The 26,397-nt window shown below is 45.0% G+C and overlaps 1 long non-coding RNA gene across 1 annotated transcript; it reads right to left on the bottom strand.

Moving 5' to 3' along the window:
- Positions 1–24,503: 24,503 nt before the first annotated feature.
- LOC146072315 (uncharacterized) lies at positions 24,504–26,151 on the bottom strand. Its single transcript, XR_014473053.1, has 2 exons — positions 26,047–26,151; positions 24,504–25,017 (listed from the first exon to the last, which is right to left on the bottom strand). It is a non-coding gene; the product is annotated as an uncharacterized LOC146072315 (long non-coding RNA).
- Positions 26,152–26,397: the final 246 nt, after the last annotated feature.

Below are 26,397 nucleotides of genomic sequence, written 5' to 3'. Positions count from 1 at the left end.
TGTTGTTGTGCAGTATGTGGTGTGGTAACGCATATTCTCCTGCTGTATGGATGTGTTTCTGTACCTAGCATGATTTATAATACACCTCACTGCACATTAAATTGTGGCCCTTATTGATTTCAGTCTTGGCAAGTAATCGGTGACAGGCACAGACCTGCGAGGGTTGCCGAACTTACACAAATCCCGAAAGGTAAAATGTCTCTAAGTCTTGTTGCTGCAGGAAGGGCATATGGATTGTTTATGCCAAGCATGTGAGATGGGCCTACGTCTGATGTCACTACAACCAGTGCCAATGAGGACGTGCCAGGCAGCAGGATCTCTGCCATCATCTATCCTACAGTAAATATGCAGCCATATTTTTCTGTATGTAAACTCATTGTAATTGGGAGCTGACATGTTACATTTACTGTTCCGAGGTAAAATCAAGATAGAAATGGAACCGCGTCACCAAGTGGTTGAGTGATAATACAAAATGGCAGAACACTAAAATGAATACAGCACAGGGGGTCGGCCAATCTGTCTATGCGTAGACCTCCAACATCGGAAACAAGGGGCGAATCCAGTCACATCCGATCAAGCCTGAATCAGGCTGCATATGCACTGCAGGTGGGGCAGATGTAACATGTGAGTTATTTTGTTTTTGTGCAGGGTAAATACTGGCTGCTTTATTTTTACACTGCAATTATGTTAACACGGCCCACCCGAATCTCTGTCTGCACGTGTTACATTTGCCCCACCTGTAGTGCAGCATGGTTTTGCCCATTTGAGAACATTTTTGCTTTTACAATCAACTCTGAATCAGGCCCAGTGTCCTGTAGTAGGCTGAGGCCTGTGGGGCTGCTGCTAAATGGTTATGGAATATTACATCTACAATGTCTAGGTCTACAGTCATATGGTCGACCACTAATTGTCGACAGTCACTAGGTCAACAGGGTGACCATATGACTGTCAATTTATGATCTGTCCGGATACCCTTCTAAATCAGATTGAACTTTGTACATGGACATGAATGGTGACATTTTGAACATGTGTAGATGTGGAATGAATTACGTATTCTTGTGTATTTCCGTCGTATTCAGAGTCACATGGGTCTTGGCTGGGCCTGTCTTTCTCTGAAATTGGGTATAACCAGGCAGGAACTTGGCACTTCAAGATCTCACGTTAGCATAAGGCAATAAATCTGGCTTCCGCAATTACTCAGAATAAGCTCCTCTTTCTCAGTGAGGAATCTGTTCTTGCCTTATTCTGTCTCAGAAGAAATAAAGTTGTGGGGCCTATTCTATAAGAGAGGCCTGGATCTAAAGTTTCACCCATTGTTAGTTCAGTCATGCATTCCCAGCAGAAAAAGAATTTTGTTTCCCAGAGCAGGTACTTTCTTTGTCAGTATATCACGTTTACAAACTGCAAGTCTCCAGGAACAGCATCAATATTCCAGCTGTGTACAGAGATATCGATTGACTTATTCACTGTTGCACAGCAATATTTCTTCATGATTAAGCAGAGGTCGTTAAAAAGACTGCAGCTAAACCAGAGTTTGTTAAATGCTTGGCCCAGCCTCTCCTTATCTCCTACTAGGATTTGGTGTTCTCCCCGCGCCTTTGATCTCGTACCCTTTGATATTTTTTTCCCTAAAGTGGGTGGTGTCATAACGTCGGAGCAGGGAGTAAGATCGGAATGAACTTCTCTCCGGCGCATAAAGAGTCCTTTAGGGCGATCAGACTGACATTTTGAGAGGTGGCCTATTAAAAAATACCAATAGGGGATTAAAAAAAGAAAAAAGCTGAGTCAAATTACCTCATGTCCTTTGGATATGTTTATCCTTAGTCCCGCAGCAGTTTATCAATCACTTGCTGTAACTATGAAGAGAAAACGCCCTATTCAGACACTTTGGTGAAAGGAGAATTTTTAGTCTTGCTGGAACCAATGAACCTTAACCGTTCCTTACTTCTTTTGCTAAATTTCCCTTTACGTTTTTTGATCTAAAACAATGTAATTAGCAGAATTACAGGTTACTAACCAAAATGTAGCCCTGACAAGGAAACTAATTTCCTGCCTGCTCTCACTATGAGAAGATGTATCAAGCAGTGAGTGGAGATGTTTCCCATAAAAACCAATCAGGTTTGAAGTAACATTTACCACATATATTCTATAAAATGGTAGATAGAAGCTGATTGGTTGCTATTTGTACTACTCCACTGTTCACATTTCCATTTTTGTCTCTGCTTGATACATCGACCCCTGACTCACACTAGCATCAGGACAAACACGTCACAACCTGAAACTTTTTTCAAACACTTAACCTCTGAATCATTTTCGGGTTTGTACGCTGATTTTGGTTGGCCAAATTGGTTGTAGTAGGTACAGTACTAGGCTCATGGTGATAAAGAAGAATCTCTTTCACAGAAATCTAAAATAAACCTCATTGTGGTAGATAAGCAGGGCCGGCACCACCACTAGGCAGCTTTAGGCATTTGCCTGGGGGTACCGGCCACTGGAGGGTGGCACTCTGGACTCAGGGGCAGTCCCCCCCCGTGGAGCTAGGTGAGCAGCGACTGCATTCCCCCTCGCCATAGAGCGGGTGAGCGGTGGGCCGGTCTGATATCCCCCAGCGGTGGCCGCATCCCCCCTCCCCCAGACTCGCTGGCAGCGGCCACATCACCCCCCCCCCCAAACTTGGCGGCCGCATCGCCGCATCCCCCCCAATGAGCGTGCGTGACCAGCGGGCCCCCCGTCTAGGGCAATGCAGTGCCTCACACCGGCCCTGCAGATAAGGGATACTCAATAGCTTCAATGGCTGCCAGCGGTAAAAGGACTAATCTTCATTAGTCAGTCCTGGTCCTCAGTTGCTACTTTATCTCTCTCAAACGTTGATATCAACTGATTATCTTCTTACTGCCATGTCACAGGTTGTGTTTGACAAATGACAAGTTAGAAACAGATTGGTTAGTAGTTTATGTCTCCCCACTTTATCTCTCTCCAAGGATTTGACACATCTCATGAATATACAAAATTAAACTACTAATTAACTTCAAATTAATACAAGCATCCTTCATAAAATCAAAATCGAATCTGCCCAGCCTCTGCTGGCTGATAACAATTATCATTGTAATACTGCAAACACATAGCAGCAGCCATATTACAATAGAATAGAGTTTTACCAGTGGGAGGGATTCAGACAAACCCAACCAATAAGGAGCAGCCACTCATTGTCATTTTCAATATCATCATCATCATCAGTGCACATTCTGTACCAGGGGTGGAGCATCAGCAAGTGACCCACCTCCTGACAGGCATGGGGCACATTATTACTGTACTCTACCTACGCTTACACCTCACTCCCATTTACGCACTGCCTCGCTAAGTGCAATGAGCACTTAGAGCAGGGTTGCCGACTTGCACAAAATCCTCTCCGGGAGAAGCCGATTACACGATTGTGCCATTTTAGCTCCTTCCCCTCCTCTGAGACCCGCGAATTGCGGCATTTAAATGCCGCGATCGGGGGGGGGGGGGGGCTCAGTGGTGGTCCCCCTGATTCCGGGAGGGTTGCCCACCCTTCCGGGGGCCGGGAGGGGGGACCCTATTTTCGGGAGACTCCCGCAAATTCCGGGAGGGTCGGCAACCCTGACTTAGAGGTTCTGTCAGTCAGCTATGAGGATTGTAATGCTATTGTATGTTGCATGCTCTGGGCCAGAATCTCTAAGTTTCAAAAGTGATAAAATGGAGAGTGATAAACAGCCAACCAATCAGCTCCTGTCTGACATTTTTCAAACACAGTCGTTGACATGGCAGGTAGGAGCTGATTGGCTGGTGGTTTATCACTCTCCATTTTATCACTTTTGAAGCTTAGAGAATCTAGCCCTCTATCATTACTGCAAATACTGTGCCAGAATAACTAAACATGGAATCTTTGTCAAGCTATGTCCCATTATATGGAACATGTGCTGTGTATGATTAGACTCCAGTGCAGGAAGTAGAAGACATGTTGCAGATGGACAGTATTGCTGGTATAGCATCTGGATTACAGATTTACATTTTTAAAGTGACACCCATATGACACATTGGTTCCTCCTTTCATATAAGGTAAGACAGAGTTAATAAAGAGAGTGGTTTTATATTATTTTATTCCCAATAGACCACTAGCATCTCAAAACAACTGCAAATGATAGGAACGTAAGTATATTACAGAGGTTTGTATGCAACAACCGGCAATGCCAGCTAAATACTGTATTTGTTAGTAATTGGCCCATGAGCTATTGAGAGAGGAGTCTTGTTCCTGGAATACAATTGATTAAATATGTTCTGCAAAAGACACAATGTGATTGATTTGCTTTGACTGCATGGGATCAGATGCAGACCTCCCCGCATTAATATCAACTCAATCTCCAGGATTCTGATGGTCAATGCAGAGGATGTCTGTACATACTGGCTGTGATGGACAATAAGTTACAGATCTACAATGCCACAAACCAATTGTCCCGGAAACACCTGAAGTACTGTATGAGAGCTGTAATGTAAACACCTATAAGACTAAGGTCAGGGAAAATTAGGGTTGCCACCTGGCAGCTAGTATTGGGATAGACGTATTAAGCCTGGAGAAGAGATAAAGTAGACGGTGATAACGCACCAGCCTATCAGCTATGTTTGCAAATGACAGTCAGGAGTTGATTGGCTGGTGCATATCACCTTCCACTTTATCTCTTCACAACCCTTAATACAGGCATGTCCAAACTATGGCCCACCAGCTGTTGGGAAACTACAAGTTCCATCATGCCTTGCTCCAGTTTTTCCTATTAGGGAATGCTAAAACTATGGCAAGGCATGCTGGGATGTGTAGTTTCCCAACAGCTGGAGGGCCATAGTTTGGACATGCCTGCCTTAATATCTGCCCCCATTGTGTCTTACTGCAAACCACCGCCATTGTTGTCTATTAAATTAATACTTGTGTACACTCCTGGAAAGTCCAGTAGACTCATGAATCTCCGGACACCTGGAAAGGTAGTCATGTCATCCTGAGCCCTCACCATGGCCCAGCAAGCATAGTGAGCAGTCCAGCCTGATGATGTGATTCACACCAAACTGTATCATCATGGCTCCGCCCTCTGCTTTATAAAGTCTGTAATCATGGCATTGTATAGCTCACTTACCTGCCCCACAACCACCCTGCACCCCCCACCTTGATACCCCTTCTTGATGGACTAGTTGATAATACAGACAGTAGGATTAAATTACACCCCAACTGTACTATAAATCTCTGCACAAACACCCCCACATGATTATGGAATCCATATACTTAGTAGGAACCAATAACTGACAATGGGCCAGATGCGCCAAGCTTCAAAAGTGATAAAGCGGAGAGTGACAACCTACCAACCAATCAGATCCTGTTATAGGCTGTGTTTAAAAAAACTGTCAGGGGCTGGTGCATCTGGCTCAATATTGCTTTCAATATGTGTCGACAGCATTTGCAAACCTCGTTACTATTCCTTTTTGCCTCTACCACTTCTCTAAGGCATCATCTCATCTATTACTGCTTGTATGAACTATTCCTTTGCCTTAACCCAGACACACAATAATGGCATAAAGAGATCTGCAACATGACCCCAGGTATGAGCCGGACTGATGGAGGAGTAGACAGATGTTTGAAATACTGTGAGCCTGAAGCATCTGGAGAGAAGTAACAATAGATATCCATGGGGACTGTATTTCCATATCCTTTGTCATGTTTATGTACTGACCAGGGCAATAGTAGCCATGCACTCTGAGCTGTTCCCCCTATATCAGATAAGCGAGGGCTTGAGGACTGAACACAAGACAAAACAATTGGTAATGAGGGGATTATCTGTAGTGTTGTATTGACACAGGTAGGGGTAGGAGTCCAGCATCCCAGCAGCACATGCAGGCTGCCTGGCCAGCACTGAGGTCTGTACACTGTGTTTCCCAGATAAACCCTCCCCCACGTGCTTCTCTCCCCTCTAATACTCCTTGAGTATACATTGGTTGTCCATTGACTACATTCACACCCCCTCCACGACTTTTATTGTCAGCACCCTGTTGTGGAGGAGGGGGATGGGAAGTGAACATAAGCCTTCTGAATAAAAGTATGACATTCTAATGAAATCAATAAAGCTGATTGAAGTACACACTGATTGCTGCCATCGAATCAGCCTGTCAGAGGTGTGTTTGAAATACTGATATACGTTCTATAAACTCCTTCAGTTTATGGGACACATGTCAGACATTGCACACACAGTCACCATCACCCCGTCTGTAGCTTTCCCTCAGTGATTGCAAACATCCATATAAATTGTAGAATAAATGCACTCCCGGACACTGAAATGCTACATATACACTTTTCATGACATACTGTACAATAAAAATAGGGATACAACACATACTTGCCAGTATATGGAAAATCCCTTGCTGATGACAAACAGTACAGTCATAGAGGGGTTTTCAATATGTGCCGGCCCGACAGGGGAAATATTGGTACTCACCTAGTCTATGCCGCTGTTAACGACAGCATTGAAGGGTGTCAAATGTGACTTTTTAATAGTCTAATCTGTTTTGTCGGAAACAGCCGTGGATTGTCGAATTGTTTCTGACAAGTTATGGACTTTCCGACACTTGACAGTCGGTACATTGAATACCAACTGTCAATGTACTGTCGGATCAGACGAAAAAAAGGTCCGGAATATCCCCCATATACTCCTTAACATAACATGACACGGGACAAGAACATAGGGATTCGGTATGGAATCCCGGCGGTCAGAATCCCGGCGTTCAAAATCCCGACGCTGGAATTCCGACCGCCGAAATCCTGACAAGGGGGGGACGTGGAGTGCCCCCCCTTGCGGGCCCGGTGCCTCGCTATGCTTGGCACGCTAATTTATTCTCCCTCTATGGGTGTCGTGGACACCCACGGAGGGAGAAAGTTTTGGGATTTTGGCGGTTGGGATTCCAGCGTCGGGATTCTGAACGCCGGGATTCCGACCGCCGGGAAATTTACTGCATCCCGAACATAGTACTGTATATACTTGTATATACTCTGTATTTTCTAAAGCTCCGTACACACTGAGCAATATATTACTGAGTGTACCATTTTCATCAGTGACCAGGGGGGGGGGGGGGATCTTAGAATGCACACCCGATTTACATGAGGTGCTATCATGCTGGGACTTGTAGTTCTGCAAAGAAAGACATGTGGTGCAGATGCACACTCCATATTATTAATCAAATTCAATCAATAATAGAGGTTCTTGGTATATTCATTGGCCAAGAAATATTTGCCCACCAACCAGCTTCACGGTGACCTCATTTCTGGTGGGTCCCTAATACTAAGAATCTGGGGCGCGGAACCCCAAAAAGGCCAGCATAAGCCAGTCACCCCAGGGCAGCACACAAGTAAAAAACTAAGCTATAAATGTGTGTTAATAAGAAAGAAGCAGGAGCTAGAGGTTAAAAAGTGTAGTGCTAGGAAATATAATATTAGTGAAAATAAATAGTGCTAAATAAATGTTAGGGTGTGCCACCCCGAAAGCAACTCGGTTACACCAACCCAAGGGGAGCCGCGCCCCAAATCCATCTCCAGATTCTTCATCAGTGACCAGAGATGGTTGCTGATAATAAGGAGACTCTCTGCCAGGGGAAACAGAGGAGAAGGTGCATGCTCCTCCGACCAGCGAACACCCCAGTGCTGGTGGCGGGAGCTCGCTCCTGGCGACAGTCACCCCATACACACTAACACTAAGCGACCATATCCCCAGTGATATAGGCTAGAATCGCCCCGTGTGTACGGACGGGGCTTTTGTTATCTTTGGAAAACCACATAACAACCAGAACCGCAATACACTGAATAAAACAGGTTGCGAGCGACTTTTTTTATACAAACAGAATAAAAATCGATATTGATATTTTTACACATCATACAGCATTAGAGAAAGTCTCCTGTGCAGGTTTTTATATATATACAAAGTAAACCAGATGCTGAGAACTGCACAGATTCCAGAGAAATATAAGTAGTTCCTTACTGTGCAGTGGGTTCACAGTAAAACCAGGGGCATTGCCATGGATCCAGATAATCAGGGACAAGTCCAGCTTATTACACTTCTAGAATTTGAGATATCTAGCAGCTACAGCTGTAGTCACGGTCATCATTACCACGCCAATCGCCAAGTGTAACATACGTGGTGATAACTGTGATCCCGTCAACATGCGCATGTGTCTAATTCACTTCCGTGGCTCATAGCAATGTATTAAGCGGCAATAGCGTTGGGTATCGACATTGGTGCGACAAACAGGTACGAGCGGCGCAACAACGATGAGCGTGGCTATAATCCAATGAGAAAAAATAGCAAACTACCATGTTGTACTTTTGCTTGTATCTGCAATAGTAAAACAGGCAAACACATTCAACTTGACAAACCCCTGGAATTCAATTAACGAGTGACATATTTGTCACGGACACCCCTGGTAATAAATAGTTCCCTATTTCTTGTATGATCGTAAGATAGGTCCATCAAGCCACCTACTGTCTCTAAAGTAGGTGCATGCAACATCACAGCACTGACGTCTTGGGGTTGATGCCTACCAAGTCTCCAACTGTGTGGAGTTTGTATGTCCTTCCCAAGCTTATGTAGTTTTCCTCAGAGCACTGTACTTCAATTTCCTCTCACAATCCAAAAACATACAGGTAGATTCATTGGTTCTTGATAACAAAATATATAAATAACCCTAGTCTGCAAATGTAGATTGCAACCTCCACTGGGTCAGGGACTGATGTGAATGACTAAATATCCTCTCTGAGGAACATGTGTAGGAATATATGTGTGAGCCACAGCATATAAATAACTGGTAATAAATACCAATTACCCTCGTAGATCCCAAATCTTTTTGGCCATGCTTATAACAACACATCAGTCATCAGTTTCAAATGGGAACTTTCGATTTTAAGATGTCAATGAATTGAGTGAATTTCTTCCATTTCCCCATCGCAGAAACAGATGCGGACGTTTTATCCATTCTTCAAACCTTATGAAGTAAATTTACTAAATCTTCTAAAAAATGAAAAAAGAAAATTCTCTATTGCATCCAAGAACATGATAGAAAGAATCTTATTGGTTTTCTATGGGCAACATCAACTCTTTTCATTTTTAGAAGCTTTAGTAAATTTACCACCAATGTATTCATTATCGTCACACATCTGTGTATCAAGAATTGCTCATCCACTTACTATACTTTGGGGTTGGGAAGTCTTTGAAAACATATACAATTCACTTATATACATTTTGGGGGGGGAATGCACTAACATCCGCCACCCCACATCTACGGGTACCGCATTCTTAATAATCACAAATGCATTAACATAAGCGATTATTAACGCAAAGGACAAGAACTGCGATAAGAACTGTCCTTTGCAATGTTGCTCTGGCGCTGTACTTCCGGGTCTGAGACCCAGGAATCCCTCTGTGGATGAGTGATGGCGTTAGCCACGGGCAATTTCTGTGGGATCCACTTTTGTTGGCAATTCCCTCCGCAGCGGTGCCCAGGAGTGCGAGCTTTAGTGCATGCGAGAACAGGGGTTTTACCGCATTTTCACTTTAGTGCATCACACCCATTTTCTGTCTATATTATCTCACATAACATCATATAAATTGTACACTGTAACATATCTGATATTGTTTACATCTCATAGTCAACTAGTTGTGCCACTCAAACCAACTTAATGAATAAAATCCATAGTGTTCAAATATTTGACAATGTCACGTCGCCCACACACACACAGATAGATTTAATGAACAATCCAATACATTTCCCTTGAAATCCAGAACACTCCGGGCCAAACAATATCATGCACACGCACAAAACGATTGTGTAAACGATCAGAGGATTAGATGGGTCGTTTAACGACAGCAAATCATATAACACATCACTGGCACATCGTTCATCATGCCTACACACAGGGACGATGTGTGCCAAATAGTGCACGACAAGTTCTTCATCTGAAGGGATCAGCGAGTTAGATGAATGACTGGTGGGTGCGCATTTTGGATCGTGATCATGTCCCCACATGGAAAGTTTTTAAACGGTTGGTCATTCCAGTTGGTTGAAAACGGACAAACGGTTTAAAAAATCTTACCATGCTACCAGAGACAGAATCATGGGACTGACAGGTGAAACAGTTCAAATAAAACATGCTATTCGTCCTCATTGTGAACATCCCAAAATATCCAGGGTAGAGATTACGGAATTATAAACTCCTAATAATGTATAATTGAGACACACCTTCTCTATTGCATTCACTCCCTGTCTTGCAACATCATTTCCCCCGTTTCTGCATTTAATCCAGATGTTCAATATATTTCTATGGACACTCTTATACCCTGATCAATCACCATCTACTCATTGTTTGGAGTGGCTCCTTGCCATGTGTGCCACTGCCATATCTCAGGCTTGTTCATCCCAATTATCCCAATTACCTAGCACGTTCTCAGACATTCCTACCGTCCTCAGCCAATTCCAGCCAATGCGAATGTCACATCACCACGTTGTCAGACACTGACTCTCCGCATCCAGGATGCTTGTAGCAGGTTTGGTCAGTTGCTGTCTTCCTAATTATTATTTACTAAGGTTCATAGAGAATAAAGATCCATTGACATGGAAAATTGGACTAGCCATGATTGTCCTTGGCTTGTTGGTCTTCTCTTGCTTCTGTCAAATTCACTCCCCATCCTTTAAGTGACATATAAATGTTAATGCTCTGTTAAGCTACGCTATCGATGGCTGACAGTGCACTTTCCTCCAGCAAGAACCAGGTTTCCACCTCTATCACAGACTGTTTAGTCTGTAATAAAGACTTTTCCCAAAACTTTGAATTACACTTAGACAACTCCTTCCAATATCCATGTCATGAGACTAATAGCTCCTTAAGGTTTGCAGGGTTAATTTAGCCTTAAGCTAAGCATATCCATAATCCTTACCAGTGTTATGTGATGTACTGTAATCATTGAACTCTTTTCCCAGGTTCCTTTTAAATGTTTTTGCATATCAAGGGCAGGAGTCCCCATCAATGCAGGCGTCCCACTAGCAGTGATAATTACCCATTTATTTCCCCGCTCTCTTTCATTGGTGCCTTCTGGCTCTGTTCCCATTGTCTTAAGCTTCCTTTTTTTATCTCCTTTGTTTCTCAACTTTTTTTTTTTTGCTTTTTGACTTAAGTACTTTTTTATTCCTTTGTGTCTTTTTCCGCCTCATGCGTGAGTTGACTCTTGTCTCAACATCCCAGATCTCTCAGAAAGGTGGCATTTTCTCATTTAAAAATATACATATACATAAGGATAATATAGAAACTTACCTTAGGGGTCTGTCCTTCTGAAAGTCAATTAAATCTTGGCAGGCTCAGAATGGGGGTGTCTGACTTCCCCAGGGTGCATGAAAGTCCCCTGCTTCATGTCGCTCCTAACTGGAGCTGTGTCTGGTACAGTAGCAAGGCTGAATGTCCTAGAGTGGAAGCTGAACAGGTACAAGCACAAGACTTGCAAGCCGAAGAGGTGTGTCCTCTCAGCACAGCTCCTGTCAGACAGGCTAGGGTGGAGGAGGAGGGAGTGCTGCTTCTCTCCCTCAAGGTGAGGGATTGTGACAGAGCCAAATCCTAGATCTCTATGCAGATAGTTATATTCACTGCAGCAATTACAGTGGGGGAAGCGTGAGGCATTGTTACAACCATGAACACACACACAAAAAAAACTTTTCTAGTGCAAAAAGCATATTGCCTCGAGCAGCTGGTGTCAGATTGTCCGTGCACATCCCAATGTGGGTATATGGGAACAACATATGGAAAACTCTACAGTGACATATCCGCCTCATTGTGCACTTGGCAGAGAAATTTGCACATTTTGGCCTTGTGTACTCCAACCAGTGAATGGTCGTCATTCTTCCGTCTCTATTCGTAATTTTTTTAATTCTGCAAAATGCTAATTTATAAATACATTGGAATATGGCGAACAATAGTAAAAACGGAATATTTCGGGCATGGGTTGTTATAGTTGGACGTATCAAAATATGATATATTAGTAAATCTGAGACAGTGGTGTATTTATAATGGGTGCAGGCAGGGGCGTAACTACCATAGGAGCAGGGGCTGCAGCTGCTATGGGGCCCAGAGCTGAAGGGGGCCCATCTTTGCTGTCAAACTAATATGTTTTGCATACATTTATCACCATCAGTTGCTAAATAGGGGGCCCTTACAAACTTTTGCTATGGGGCCTACGAATATCTAGTTACGCCTCTGGGTGCAGGGTATGTGATCCCAGGAGACCAGCACTGCATACCCAGCACTCCATAAACTTACCTACTGCAGGAGCAGCCTCAGGAAAAATGGGGCTCACGCTATTTTCCTGGGAATATGCACATGACATTCTACCCCTGTGCCAGAATCCACACTGCACAGGTGCCACTGCAAGGGGTGGAGGCGCTTGGACACTGCACACGGGCCACCTCACCTCATCAAACACTCCCGGGGCCTGATTCAGAGTAGATAGCCGCCACCGCTCAGACAGATAGAAAACCCGCCCTATGCAAGTTTCCGAGACAATTGCGAATGGTTTGCTATTCACTATTTCCCGCAAGTCCATACGTAATTCACGAGCCATTGAATGATTTTCCCAGTCTGTGCAAATGTGAGTAACTCTTACCCTTCCACATCTGTGTGCGTCATCGCAGGGCAGTGTAGCCTATGGGCTTCTATCGCTGTCCGTCGTAGTCTCCTACCCCTCTCCCTGTCCTCTGTGCTGCTCCTCCTCCCCCAGCAGTATGTCACAGCTGTGTGTGTGTGTGGAGATGCTGGGGACCACCGCAGAGCCCAGGAGGGGATGGAGATCCCCCCCTCCCACAAACCACATCACAGGTATTACATATTAGTACATATGCGCTAGCATCGCGGCAGGGGCGTGGTGAGGGGCGGCGATGTATGTTAATACATCCCGCCCTGATTGAGGCTGGAGCTGACATCATAGACCCTCCACGGAAAACGACCGGGCATGTCTGCGGTTTTCCTGACACTCCTAGAAAACACCCAGTTACCACCGCCAAACGCCGGCTTCCTGTCAGTCAAATTGCATGGGCAGTGCGATTAGATCCGTAAGCTATTTGTTTTACTATTTGGGATCACGCATGCACACTACGATCCGTACGCATGCACAGTTTTGCATATATGCACAGCAGTGATCAACTCTGAATATGTATACATGGGCCCTTATTCTGGATCACTCGCAAAGGCAAATTCCTTCTCACATGGACAAAACCATGTGCACTGCAGGCAGGGCAGATTTAACTTGTGCAGAGATAATTCGATTTGGGTGAGTTATTTTGTTTCTGTGCAGGGAAAATACTGACTGCTTTATTTTTACACTGCAATATAGATCTCACTTTGAAGTAAAACCCCACCCAAATTGAATTCTCTCTGCACATCTTCCCCCCTGCAGTGTACATTTTGTCCATGTGAGAAGGAATTTTCCTTTGCGAGTGAACCAGAATAATGGCCATTGACTGCAATTATCTCAATTTGCACTTATGACTCTCTGAGTGGGAGGGAACCTCTAGGGCAGGCATGTCCAAACTATAGCCCTCCAGCTGTTGTGAAACTACAAGTCCCATCATGCCTTGCCATAGTTTTGCTATTAGGGAATGCTAAAACTATGGCAAGGCATGCTGGGATGTGTAGTTTCACTACAGCTGGAGGGCCACAGTTTGGACATGTCTGCTCTAGGGCATACACTGTATGTACAATAAGGGTGAAAAGAGGCAAGATTACCCCACATTATTATTATTATTATTATTATTACTATAGTAATATTGTTGTTAGCATTTATTTATCGCACCCTGGGTATGCATCATAATTAGGTCAGGGGCTAATAAAACATATTGGGGTAAATATACTAAGATGGGAGTTCTATATAAGATGGGATGTTGCCCACTGCAACCAATCAGATTCTACGAAGGACATTAACTGATATAGGAGTTCTATTTCACATGGGATGTTGCTATGGGCAACCAATCAGATACTATCTACTATCTTCTAGAAGGTGCTAAATAAATAAGAAGTAGATTGTGATTGGTTGCCCATAGCAACATCCCATGTGAACTAGAACTCCTATCTTAGTAAATTTCCCCCATTGTGTAGGTATGTGCTACTAATACAGCTGATAAGATGATCATAAGAATACATCTGTAGTATTGGAAAAAATGTTTTGAATAAATCTGCAGTTCGTTAAAACAGGCATGGCCAAACTATGGCCCTCCAGCTGTTGTGAAACTACAAGTCCCATCATGCCTTGCCACAGTTTTTCTATAAGGGAATGCTAAAACGATGGCAAGGCATGCTGGGATGTGTAGGTTCACAACAGCTGACGGGCCATAGTTTGGCCATGCCTGGTCTAAAAGGAAGGACTATTAGGACCTGGCTGTGCAGCCATTCTGCTGCTCTTCACTGGGAGGCAGGGTGCCACCATGGTCCCATGGCCACTCCCCCTACTTGATCACTGGCAGTTACCTATAGCAGTAGTCCTCACCTGTGTCCCTCAAGTCACACCAACAGTGCAGGTTTTATGACTATCCAGGCTTAAGCAAACATAACCCAAATTTGTACCTCAGTCCACCTGGACTGTTGGTGTGCCTTGAGGGCCGTGATTGAGGACCACTGCCCTATAGCTATTGGCTGACAGCAACAGAGGTCACATCTGGCATCATGCTCTGTCTGTACCTGACCTTTCTACACTTCGCTACCATACCAACACCATCGTCCTTAGCCAAGAAGTTGACCTCCTACCCCCTTGCAGCAATGGGAGCCTCTACGCTGACTACCTGGACCATGCAGGGCACTCGTAAATTCTGGACTCTTTATATAGTATGTATTTACTAACTGCCCTCGTTACTCCCGGCTGCCATGCCCTTGCCTTCCATGACCCTGCCCTATACATCAATCAGCACATGGTTCCAGAGGCGTTTTAAGTGAGGAGGAGCTTGTGATATCTATAAGTGCATGCAGGGGGTGAGGGGGGTACAGGAGATGTGCCAATTTTTACTTCTGAAATTGGCAGCTCCTGGAAGATGATCTTACAACTGCTGCCCATTGGCCATTTCTAACTGGTCGCATCAGATGCTGCCCTGTCAGGGAAAGACCAGTCTGGTGTGGTAACATCTGATGCCACCACGAGAGTTAAGAATGCGGAGTTCAAAATGTTCCTCCACAGTGTTGCTGCTTTCTCTGGCTCCAGCTCTTCTGTACAGCTGTGGGGCACAAAATAGGGACAACACTTTCAACATTAATGTATACAAGTAAGAAACAAATGATATTTTATATGTAATTTTTTTTATTATTTAGCCCACAGTCCCTGCATGGAGACTTGCTTGCACAAAGGTACTATGGAGGGACATTTGAACTCCCTGTAGTACGTTAAAGTACCTAAAATACCACTAGTGATGTAGATGTACTTTCTTAGCAGAAAAGTGTTCCTGGTGGATAATTATAGAACAACTGGAACTAAGCAGGTGGGGTTACCAGACATCCCCTCTTCTGGACATTTCCTTAGTATTCAAGGCCAGTATTCAATGCTAAATTACATTATGTGCAGCGAATCCTGTTTAGGATTCGCTGCACATTTGCAGGGTTCTGCTGCCAGCCCTCCCTCTCACCCTATTCAACGCTGCAGGGGCTTGCTGCCCTTGACGGTGATTTTTAACCCCTGCGGCAAATGTCGCAGGGAGCCAGGGGACGGCGACAGGCAGGGACATGGAAGCCTCCCTGCCTGTGCCCGAATGTGTTTGGGGGGAGGAGGGCTTCCGGGGACACAGGCAGCACAAGCTGCCCCCCCCCCCCCGGGAGAGCTGTCAGGGGATGTGGGTAGGGAGCCACTGCACTGGTCCCGCTTGTGCATGTGTAATGAGCGGGACCAGTGTGAAGTGAATATTTAATGAGCGGCTCCCCGCCCCCTGCTGGAGAATGTTTAAAAAAAAAAAAATATATATATATATATATTCATATGCTGCATGCACACGAATAAAAATAGCATGCCCCCTCACAGAATAAAATTTATGATTTTTTTACACCAAAAAAAATAATAAAAAAAACCTTTATTTTAAAACATCACTTTCCAGTTCACCGTAAAAATATGTCAAATGCGAAATGGTGAATCGTGGCGAAAATCATGCTGAAAGCAATTCTCCATCCTAGCATTGAATACACTCTTGGCGAATCCCAGTGAAAACCCCATTGAAATACACCAGCGAATTGCAGCGAGCATGAAACGGAGAACTGGTTGGCATTCACTGTTTGCTTTCGGCGAACAGTGAACATTGAATAGGGTGAATCAGATTTTCAGTGAAAAGATTCAACGCAGAGAGTGAAAACAGCCAGATTCGACGAATAAAACGGTGAATCGGGAGCATTGAATACTGGCCATAGTCTTGATTTTGGGTTACATTTACTAAAGCTTCTTCTAAAAGTGAAAAGTGGGATGTTGCCTACAACAACCAATAATATTGTAGATATGATTTCTATTGCATCCTAGAATATGATAGACATTATCTGATTGGTTGCTAAGAAAAACACCCATAGTTTTCACTTTTAGAAGCTTTAATAAATTTACCACATAAAGCAATACCTACTTATGTTAATATAACTATTTAAATGTTCTACATTATGTACATCACTCTCTCCAAATTCCTCGTATAGCAGAATATATTAATTAAAATAATTAAAATAAATGGCGTGGTTATTCTCAAGGGTGTGGTTGAAATGATGTTGTGAAACATATAGAAAAATATATGGCAGCCACTTTTAACCATAGGAGGGATAGAAGCTCAATGCAGTAATGGCTTATACCTCACTACTGCTTATTTTATGACACCAAAATTTGAAATGAAAGTTTGACTATGTTTGTGTCCAAAATAATAAATGCAGGCGGTACCAATGCCAAGATACCACACCTAATCCTCCCTGACTGATCACCGCAGGAGTGATGTGAAGACTCAGCATGGTAACAATAATCAGAGAAAATATAGCGTCAGGGCTGTTTCTAGCCTATTTTAATTTACTCTGTACAGAAACAAAATAACTCACCCGAATGTAACTCTCTCTGCACATGTTACATCTGCCCCACCGGCAGTGCAAGTGGTTTTGTCCATTAAAGAAGGAGTTTGCTTTTACAAACCAACCTGAATCCCCCCCATAGTCCTACCGCCACCGGGTCTGGCTAACTCTACATCTTTAGCACCCCTCCTGAAAACTATATATTTGAACCCTCCCATACCTTACAAAGAGATAGCACCTGCCAAAGGTGCACTCTGAAAAAAATGGTGTATAATGCTCCAGACCAGTAGTGCCTCTTATACACATTGGCCCTGATTCTCATTAGTTTGGTCCACTGAGCGTTTGCATGGGGACCAATGTTTTTCTACTGCAAATGCGCATAATGGTTTATGCGCATGTGCAGGATCGCAGGGGGAACGGACTCGGTGACTTGCATAGTTGAACAACCGTTTGCATGGAACAGTGAGGCCCAAGGGCATGTAGCGGCGGAGTCGGGTGTCACCCATGGAAACACCTATCGTTTCATGGGCGTCCCCATGAAAACACTAGGCGTTTCCAAGGGAATGCAAGCGTGCCAGGGACTGGCGGCTGACGTCACATGATGTCAGCCACTTGCCCTGTCTCCACTGACTTATATTTGCGAGCCCTATAGAAATCATTTGATGGTCGTCCATTCTTTGGGGCGGCGCAATACTTGCTTGGTAAGCATTGAGTTACACAGCTTACCAAGCAGATCAGAATGAGGGCCATTATGTGCCCAGTAGCAGCAGTGCCGTAACAAGATATTTTGGTGCCCTGTGCCAAAAAAAGAACCTGTGCCCCAAAACTAAAAATAGGGACAGTGACAAAAATGTACAAAATAATGCCCAATACACATTATGCCACACACTGTAATGCCTATTACACATTATACCACACACTGTAATGCCTATAGCACATTATACCACATACTGTACTGTAATGCTTAATACACATTATAGCACACACCATAATGCCCATTAAACAATATACCACACACTGTAATGCACTGTAATGCATCCACCTCGAGGCGGGACCCGCCATCTTGTGGCCTGATACGCTGTGTGCCGGCGCCTGTGACGGGACCCTCTCCCCCTCCTGCCGTCTACAAACACCAGCGGCAGGGTGAGTCCGACTCCCTCTCCCCGCCCGCTCCATCTGCGAAGGTCCCGGCGCGCGGGAGTGACGCGCACCCGCAGCTCCGTCCCCCCGCTCGGCTTACACTGCCTGGAGCGGTCGGCTGGACGTGGGAGCTAGCTGCCTTCCATTCTACCACCCCGCGGTAGGCGGCGGCCCCCCGAGAGTATCAGCAGAGGGGCGGGCAGGCTTTCCAGAGACACCGGGCGAGAGGACAGCGCTCCAGGAGAAAGCGGGGTAAGACAGGGAGACAGCATCCTCCCCTTCCCCCCCACACCAGATCCCTTCCTCTGGCTGGGGCTTGATCGGTGCCCTACCCAAACCTCTGACACCAGCACCTCTCCTAAACTCTGCCCTGGACACTTCCCCCTCACTGGAAGCCCTTTACACCTTCCAGGACCTAAGCCCTGCGTGCCTGAGACTCTGTTTGACTTTTGGTTTATTATTTATTAAGAGAAGCCATTTTGGAGGCACGCTGTGCTTGGAACTGATTATACAGCTTGCTCCCTCTGCTGGCCTTTCAAGAAATTACATCCTAGCTCTCTGACACCCCAGCAGTAATGGGGAAAGCTAGTGCTGCAGCAGCTGCTGCTAAACTGGAGAAATATGCCCGTCCTTCCCAAGCCTCATCCTCAACACAGCCCTCCCAGGCCCCTAACCCTCTTCCACCTCCACAGGCAGAAGATGAACCACTACCTACTGAAAGCCCTGCCCAATCCACGCAACAGATTCTACTGGCCATATCTGCGTCTGAACAGAGAGTCACGGATAAGATCGGCCAGGTGCAGTCAGACATTTCCCTCATCCGTCATGATATGCAAAAAATGAGAGAAAGGGTGGGAGAGGCGGAGCACCGCATATCCGACTTGGAAGATACAACTAATCCCATTAAGACTGCGGTCGTTGATTTGACTTCACAGATGTCAGCCGTCAAGTCCAAACTCTCAGATATGGAGGGGCGGCTGCGTCGTAACAATGTCCGCTTCGTGGGCCTCCCTGAGAGAGCGGAGGGCTCAGCCCCTGAGAAGTTCCTTGAGAGGTGGCTACGGGACCTGTTTCCGGACGGCGACTTCAGTCAACACTTTGCGGTTGAAAGGGCCCACCGTCTCCCCGCCAGAGCCCCACCCCCGGGTGCACCCCCACGTACATTCATCGCCCGCTTCCTACATTACAGAGACAGGGATGCCGTTCTCCGCCTTGCCCGTGTGCAGGGTCCCCTAAAGTTTGACAACCAAGTCGTGGCAGCATATCCAGATTTCGCCGCGGACATCCAGAAAACAAGAGCTCAGTTTCTTCAGGTCAAGAGAAAACTTCGAGACCGCCAAATCCAATACTCAATGCTATTCCCGGCACGTCTGCGGGTTGTACTAGACGGAGACTCTCACTTCTTTAATACTCCACAGGAGGCTGAACACTGGCTTGACCGTAGGCCATAACAATCTGCCTGACCTTCCATATGTGAGCATAAATGTTCAGTTTTTCTTCTTTTTTTCTAAGGTGTGGACTTTACTCTAATTAGAGCCCTTTTCTAGTTTACAAATGTTTAACTGTGCTTTGTGAGAGTAACCCAGGTTATTTAATTTTTTCTTCTTTCATCATCCAATCCTTATGCAGGAAATGTGTTCCCAAATGGAGCTCAATGCTAGGAAATAGTTAACATATAGGTGACCGCTGGTCTCTATACCCCTGAGGTTTTTTTTTTTTTTTCTCTCCTTCTACCTGTAATTATCTGTTAGTTAGGTTATTTGTTTAGGTTACTAGGGATCCAAAGTATATCTAATGTTCAATAGGTATACCGGGTGGGTTGGAAAGTTGGGTTTTTTTTTCCTCTCTGTACTCTTTACCTTTTCTTTCTTCTTTCTCTCATTATTCATCTTAAAGTATAAAATGGTAATTAACATAATGCTACCTAGATGTGCTTATAAAAATGTCCACGTGTACAGGTATAGACGACGGGTGTTGATGACTCCCACAAGGGAAATGTTAACATCATCTTACTCTAATGTAAAGGGGCCTAGATTATGTGTCCATTCTTCCTCCCATATCTTTTCGCCTCTCAAAAACTCATCTTCTCTCCTTGCCAACATCTATGCTCCTCTTCATCCTCGTACTCCATCTAATCTTCACTACAAATGTCTCAGTCTAGGCCTATAGCGGGGCTCCGCATACTCGGCTGGAACGTCCGAGGGCTTAATGACCGCATCAAACGTTCCCTGGTCCTCTCAGAGATTAAAAGACACGGGGCAGACATAGTGTGCCTATCGGAGACTCATTTGGTAGGAACTAGATCCATGTCCCTTAAAAAACCTTGGGTGGGCCACATGTTCCACTCCACCTTCTCGCCCAACGCTAGGGGCGTATCTATTCTGGTTAAGAAAACCATTAATTTCCATCTCACTCATCACCAAATAGACCAATACGGTAGATACATTTTCTTGAGGGCACACATCAACCATACCCTTATGAACATCCTAGCTATATATATCCCTCCCCCCTACAGTAATGAGGTACTCAGGAAGGCGGTAACGTTTCTGGCCTCTTTCCCATCAGCTCCAATCGTTTGCATAGGGGACTTTAATAATATTTTAGATAAACACCTGGATAAACTGTCAGGCTCAGAGCGCCCTACACGCCCTTCTGCTCCTTCCCCTACTCCATTTGCAAAACTCCTTAATGAACTTAATCTGGTCGATGCTTGGAGATACAGTCACCCAAAACAAATACAGTTCTCGTGTTACTCCGCGGGACATCTGGCATTCTCCAGAATAGACCTGGCATTAGTCTCTCCAGATCTAACGCACAAAACGGTGGCAGTTGAATACCTACAGAGAGGGATATCAGACCACTCCCCTATAGTGATCACCCTTGATCTCATGCCACCCAAGGGAGCTGCCACCTGGAGACTGAACCCCTTCTGGCTCACCCTCATGGCAGATGATGGGAGGATGGTTGAGGACTGGAGGGACTTCCAGGAGAATAATGCCTCCTGCACAAACTCTGGCCTGCGACACGATACGTTTAAGGCCTATATGCGAGGATCTCTTATAAAAAATATAGCAGCCATCAAAAAAGCTAGTAGAGCGGAGGAGTTGAAACTGGAGGAGACATGCTCCCAGAGAGAGGCCATGTACTTGGAATCGGGGTTACCTGGGGATAGAGAGAGGTGGGACGGGGCACGCAAGGCTTGGACTGACTATCTACAAGACAAATCCAAACGTGGGCTTCTATTCTCCTCGCATGCTAGATACTCGCAGTCAGATGTAAGCGGTACCTACCTGGCGTATCTCGCCCGAGACGACAGGGCAATGAATTCTGTTCAAAAAATCTGCGACCCTAGGGGCATGGAATACTTCACTACCCCTGAAATCGCTCAGACTTTCTTGTCATTCTACTCTTCCTTGTACTCGTCTCGGGTGACATACACTCCGACTCAATTGACTCAATACCTCTCACGGATCCCAATCCCTACCCTCACCCAGAATTCGGTCCAGCTCTTAGAGGCCGATATCACAGCCTCGGAGATTGAGGCAGCTATTGCCTCTTTCCCAAACAAGAAATCCCCTGGCAGCGATGGCATCCCGATAGAGGTGTACAAAAGACATAAGGAATACTTCGTCCCCTATCTCCTGCAGTTATATAACGATCTCATACGGGATGGCGGTCTTCCCCCATCCATGTCAGAGGCAACAATAGTGGTGATCCCAAAACCTGGAAAAGACCCTACCCTCCCAGATTCCTACCGTCCTATCTCACTCCTCCAGACAGACGTGAAGATACTAGCAAAAATTCTAGCAATTAGGCTAAACGCGGTGATCACCACGGTGATACACGAAGACCAATCGGGCTTCATGCCAGGGCGGTCTACAACCCGAAACCTTAGGCGTCTCTTCTGTCATCTACAGGGCGGTACGAATTGTGGGTCGGGGGCGGTGGTGGTGTCACTTGATGCTGCCAAAGCCTTCGACTCCGTTGAGTGGGAATACTTGTGGGAGGTGCTGCGTTGTTTTGCATTTGGTCCTGTTTTTATTAACTGGGTACGCCTCCTCTATTCCTCCCCGAGAGCCCGTATGTTGGTCAATGGGTTCGTGACATCTACATTTACGCTTCACAGGGGGACCAGACAGGGATGCCCTCTGTCCCCCACTCTCTTTGCTCTAGCTATAGAACCCTTGGCTATCCTCCTACGTACATCCCCACTGATTAGAGGTATTCCCCTAGGAGGACAAACTGATGTGGTCGCTTTATATGCAGACGATACTCTCCTTTTTCTTAATGACGCTGAGACCTCCCTCCAGGCTATGCTGGAAATAGTGGAGACATTTGGGACGTTCTCGGGCCTCCTGATAAACTGGGGGAAATCTAGCATCCTCCCCATTTCAGGTATAATCCCAAACGAACTGATTTCCACCTCACCTCTCCAATGGGTCCTAAAATTCAAATATCTGGGAGTTTGGATCACCCCCAAGGTGACTGAGTTCAGATCGCTTAATATTGACCCGGTCACTACTGAGCTGAAGGGGCGTATTCACCAATGGAAGAAACTCCCCCTCATAGTTACGGGCCGAGTCAATCTTATCAAAATGACAATACTCCCCAAATATTTATATTTGCTACAACATTCCCCAGTCTATATACCCAAGCATACCTTTATGAGTATAAACAGCTTAATCTCATCCTTTATTTGGGGGAACATGCCACCAAGAATTGCATTCAGAACACTAACTAAATCGAGAGTGGATGGGGGCCTGGGTCTCCCGAATATCCAAGCTTACTACATAGCAGCCCAACTAGCGCACATCTCGGACTGGATTCTGGGACGATGTGGGTCTACCTTCGAGAGCGCCTATGCCGAGTGTGTGGGGCCCCGTCTCTCTCCAATTCAATTTCTTCTCTCCTTCCCCTTCACTCCTACTAACTCTCCTCTCTTTCGACAGGCGATAATGGTATGGCGCCAAGCACACAAGATGTGTGGCTGTGGTGGTGTTGAGGTAGAGACCCCTCTATGGTATAACAGAACTTACCCTGAGTTTAGGCGACTTTCATCTGATGGCTTTTGGATGGGGGTGGGCCTAAAATCCGTTTCCCAGCTATTTTGGGAAGGATCTATTAAAACGTTTCAACAGCTGTCTGAAGAATTCCAGCTGTCAAACAGGCTCTTCTTCCGATACCTACAACTGCGACATGCCGCTCGGGCTCAGTTTAATAACCTTCCCCCCCCCACCTCCACATCTCCAATTAAAACCCTTCTCAACAACTTGTCTACAAAGGGCCAGGTGTCTACTATATACAGCTACCTTATTGGTCAAATAGATTCTGGCAGCCTGGATTCTCTGAAAGCTAAGTGGGAACCTAATGTAGGGACCTTAGAAGACGAACAATGGCTGCAGATCCTCAGCTCAGTCAAGTATACTACCCCATGTATGAGATATCAACAAATCTCATTTTATGTTCTGCATAGAGCCTACCGCTCCCCTGTGTCCATGTTTAGGGCGGGGCTTAGACCAGATGACGTGTGCCCTAGATGTGCCTCACCTGCTGCTGATTTCTGGCACATGCTCTGGTCTTGCCCACAGATTCGTGCATTCTGGGAAGCGGTTTGGGCGGATATAGTTATTACTGAGCCCTCTATCCCTCCCATTGATCCCAAATATTGTATGTTTGCCCTTGATTTTGAAGAAACTCTCTCGCCCGCGATATATAAATATGTCCTTTGCCTAACAACCCTGGCTAAGGTCCTTATTGCCAGGAAGTGGTTTGATGTTACGTACCCAAATATATATAATTGGAGAGCCCTGGTGAATGAGGTTTCTGGACATGAGAGATTTACTTATAGAACCAGAGGCTCGCTCGCCCCATATATGAACAAGTGGAGTAGATGGACCTCCTCTAGATTTGCCATGGCCATCGACATCCAACACAATCTCAACAATGGTTGAAGTAACTGACAAAGAAGGCTACTAACGCATTATGTATAATGGCGACTCAACCTACCCATATTCCTTCGTTTGTGCACATCTCTTAATCATAGCGGTACATAATTACCAGATATATGTTATCTACCTTTGATTATACCTTACTCTTTCTCTTTCTCCCCCTTCTACTTCTTTTTTCCTCCTTAAGGGAGGTAGTAAGCTCTTAAAGCAGTTTAGTTATCTAGATGTAAAAGTTGAAAAATAAGTAATACTTGTTCTCATATGAATAGCACTAAGCGTACCAAAACACTGTAGCTTGTTGAAATAACTATACAAGAAATGCGCAAACACTGTTTATGGTAAATGAGATGTTTATTAGCATGGATCCGAACAAATATCAATGTATCATTGTTAAAAATGTATGCTTGTGCTTAATGTACTTTTTTATATGCAATAAAAATTACACAATTTAAAAAAAAAGAAAAGCACATGAGAGAGGGCCCTGCTCGTGAGAGCTTACATTCTAAAGGATCCTTCAAAAACAGACTCAAGACTTCGGGAGTGGCAAGTGAATTTGTCAAAATTGGTGTGAAAATTGGCAAGCTAACATTTTTATTCATAATAATGACCTGTAATGTTTACCTTATATGGGAAATTTTTTCTTTTTAAACACAGCATTTATTATTTGAATCTATATAACAAATGTTAGCAACGTTGGCATTTTTAGCAGATATTTTGCGCATTTCACAGAGATGTTGGCCCTCAAAGTGTTAGGCATCTCCATGTGCCCTGTAGTTAATGTAGTTTCTGTACTTCATTGTTCCTGTACTGTATTACATTCATTCTATCTGTTAAATGCCTTGAGTCCTATAGGAAAAAGAGTATGTAAATTAAATTACTATTATTATCTGTGCTAAGCATATGTGCTAAGTAATAAGATAGGCTATTTTAAATAGTAGATCGCTATTGCTCATTCTGTAAACACTGAGTGATTTGAACTCACTTGCTAAATGATCTGACTTAGATTTTGCCTGCAGGTGCTAAAGATCTGAGCCGTCGATGGCGTGGCGTGGGACCGTACAACGCCATTGCTATGGGATGTACACATAAAGCGATTGGTGCTTAATTTCTAAGCGATCTAGACCATACTTGCCTACTTTTAAATTCTCCTCTCCGGGAGATGCCCGGAGTCTGTCAGCATCACGTGTGGGGGCAGGGGCCTGATGTAGACATCAAGCCCCGCCCCCAGCACTGGAAATCCCCCCAAATTTGTGGGGCCTCGCGGAGGGGCGGGGCTAAATGGTGCTATTTGCATATTTAGCCCCACCCTCCTGGCGAATAGCCTCGAAACGCGGTAATTCAACGATGTGGCCGGGCAGCAGCAGGGGAGATCCGGAGGGTGAGGCAGAATCCGGGAGGATTGCCCACCTTTCCAGGGGGCCAGGAGGGGGAACCGATTTCTGGGACCCTCCCGGCCAATTCGGGAGGGTAGGCAACCCTGATCTAGACAGATCACTTAGAAAAGAGGCCAGAATCGCCCGTGTTTGTATGCCCCCTCACAACTGTAGTCTCTCTTCTTAAAAGCAAAACATTTATTTTCATAAAACAAAATGTCCCCTTCATTTCTTACTTCTTCTAGACTTGTGCCTATTGTAATGGCTAACGTCATATTAACTCTATTTCTACCGCTGAATAAATGGCAACTTTGTAGCAAGCAACACCAGCTAATAAATGTTAACAAACAGCTGATTGGTCTAAAGATACCAGAGACTGGTGTCTGAATGTCTGTGTTTGCAAATGTGAGCCTCAGGGCCCAGGAAATTAGGTTTTAGGAAAGGATATACATTGTGTGGGGAGAAAGTGGCATGTAGATTCTGAGGCTGCGGGCCAACGTACCTGTCTGGGCAAGATCTTCACTACAAGGTCTGTCTAGGGCTTGCCATAAAATCCTCTGCTTGGAAGTGTCCATATAGCAACTTTGATATGTGACTTCCAGGCAGCATTACCTGAAACAATGTATAACAATATGTAATACTGAATATGATTACAGCAGGCAAATCCATTCTGAAACTTAACTTTCCAAATATCGTATTGGGGATCATCATAGAATTATTTCAGGAGTTATTCCTATTTTGGAGGGTGGGTCATATAGCAGGTATGTATTAGAATTGCAATACAATGTTGTTGTGGTGTTTGATTAATAATGCACTTCAGGGTTGCCGACTTTTGTAGTCTCCTCTCCGGGAG

This window comes from Crinia signifera, chromosome 4, assembly GCF_055691185.1.
Source record: "Crinia signifera chromosome 4, ASM5569118v1, whole genome shotgun sequence".
NCBI lineage: Eukaryota > Metazoa > Chordata > Amphibia > Anura > Myobatrachidae > Crinia > Crinia signifera.
The sequence above is the reverse complement of the archived record's forward strand: the minus strand, read 5'-3'. Positions and strand labels throughout refer to the sequence as shown.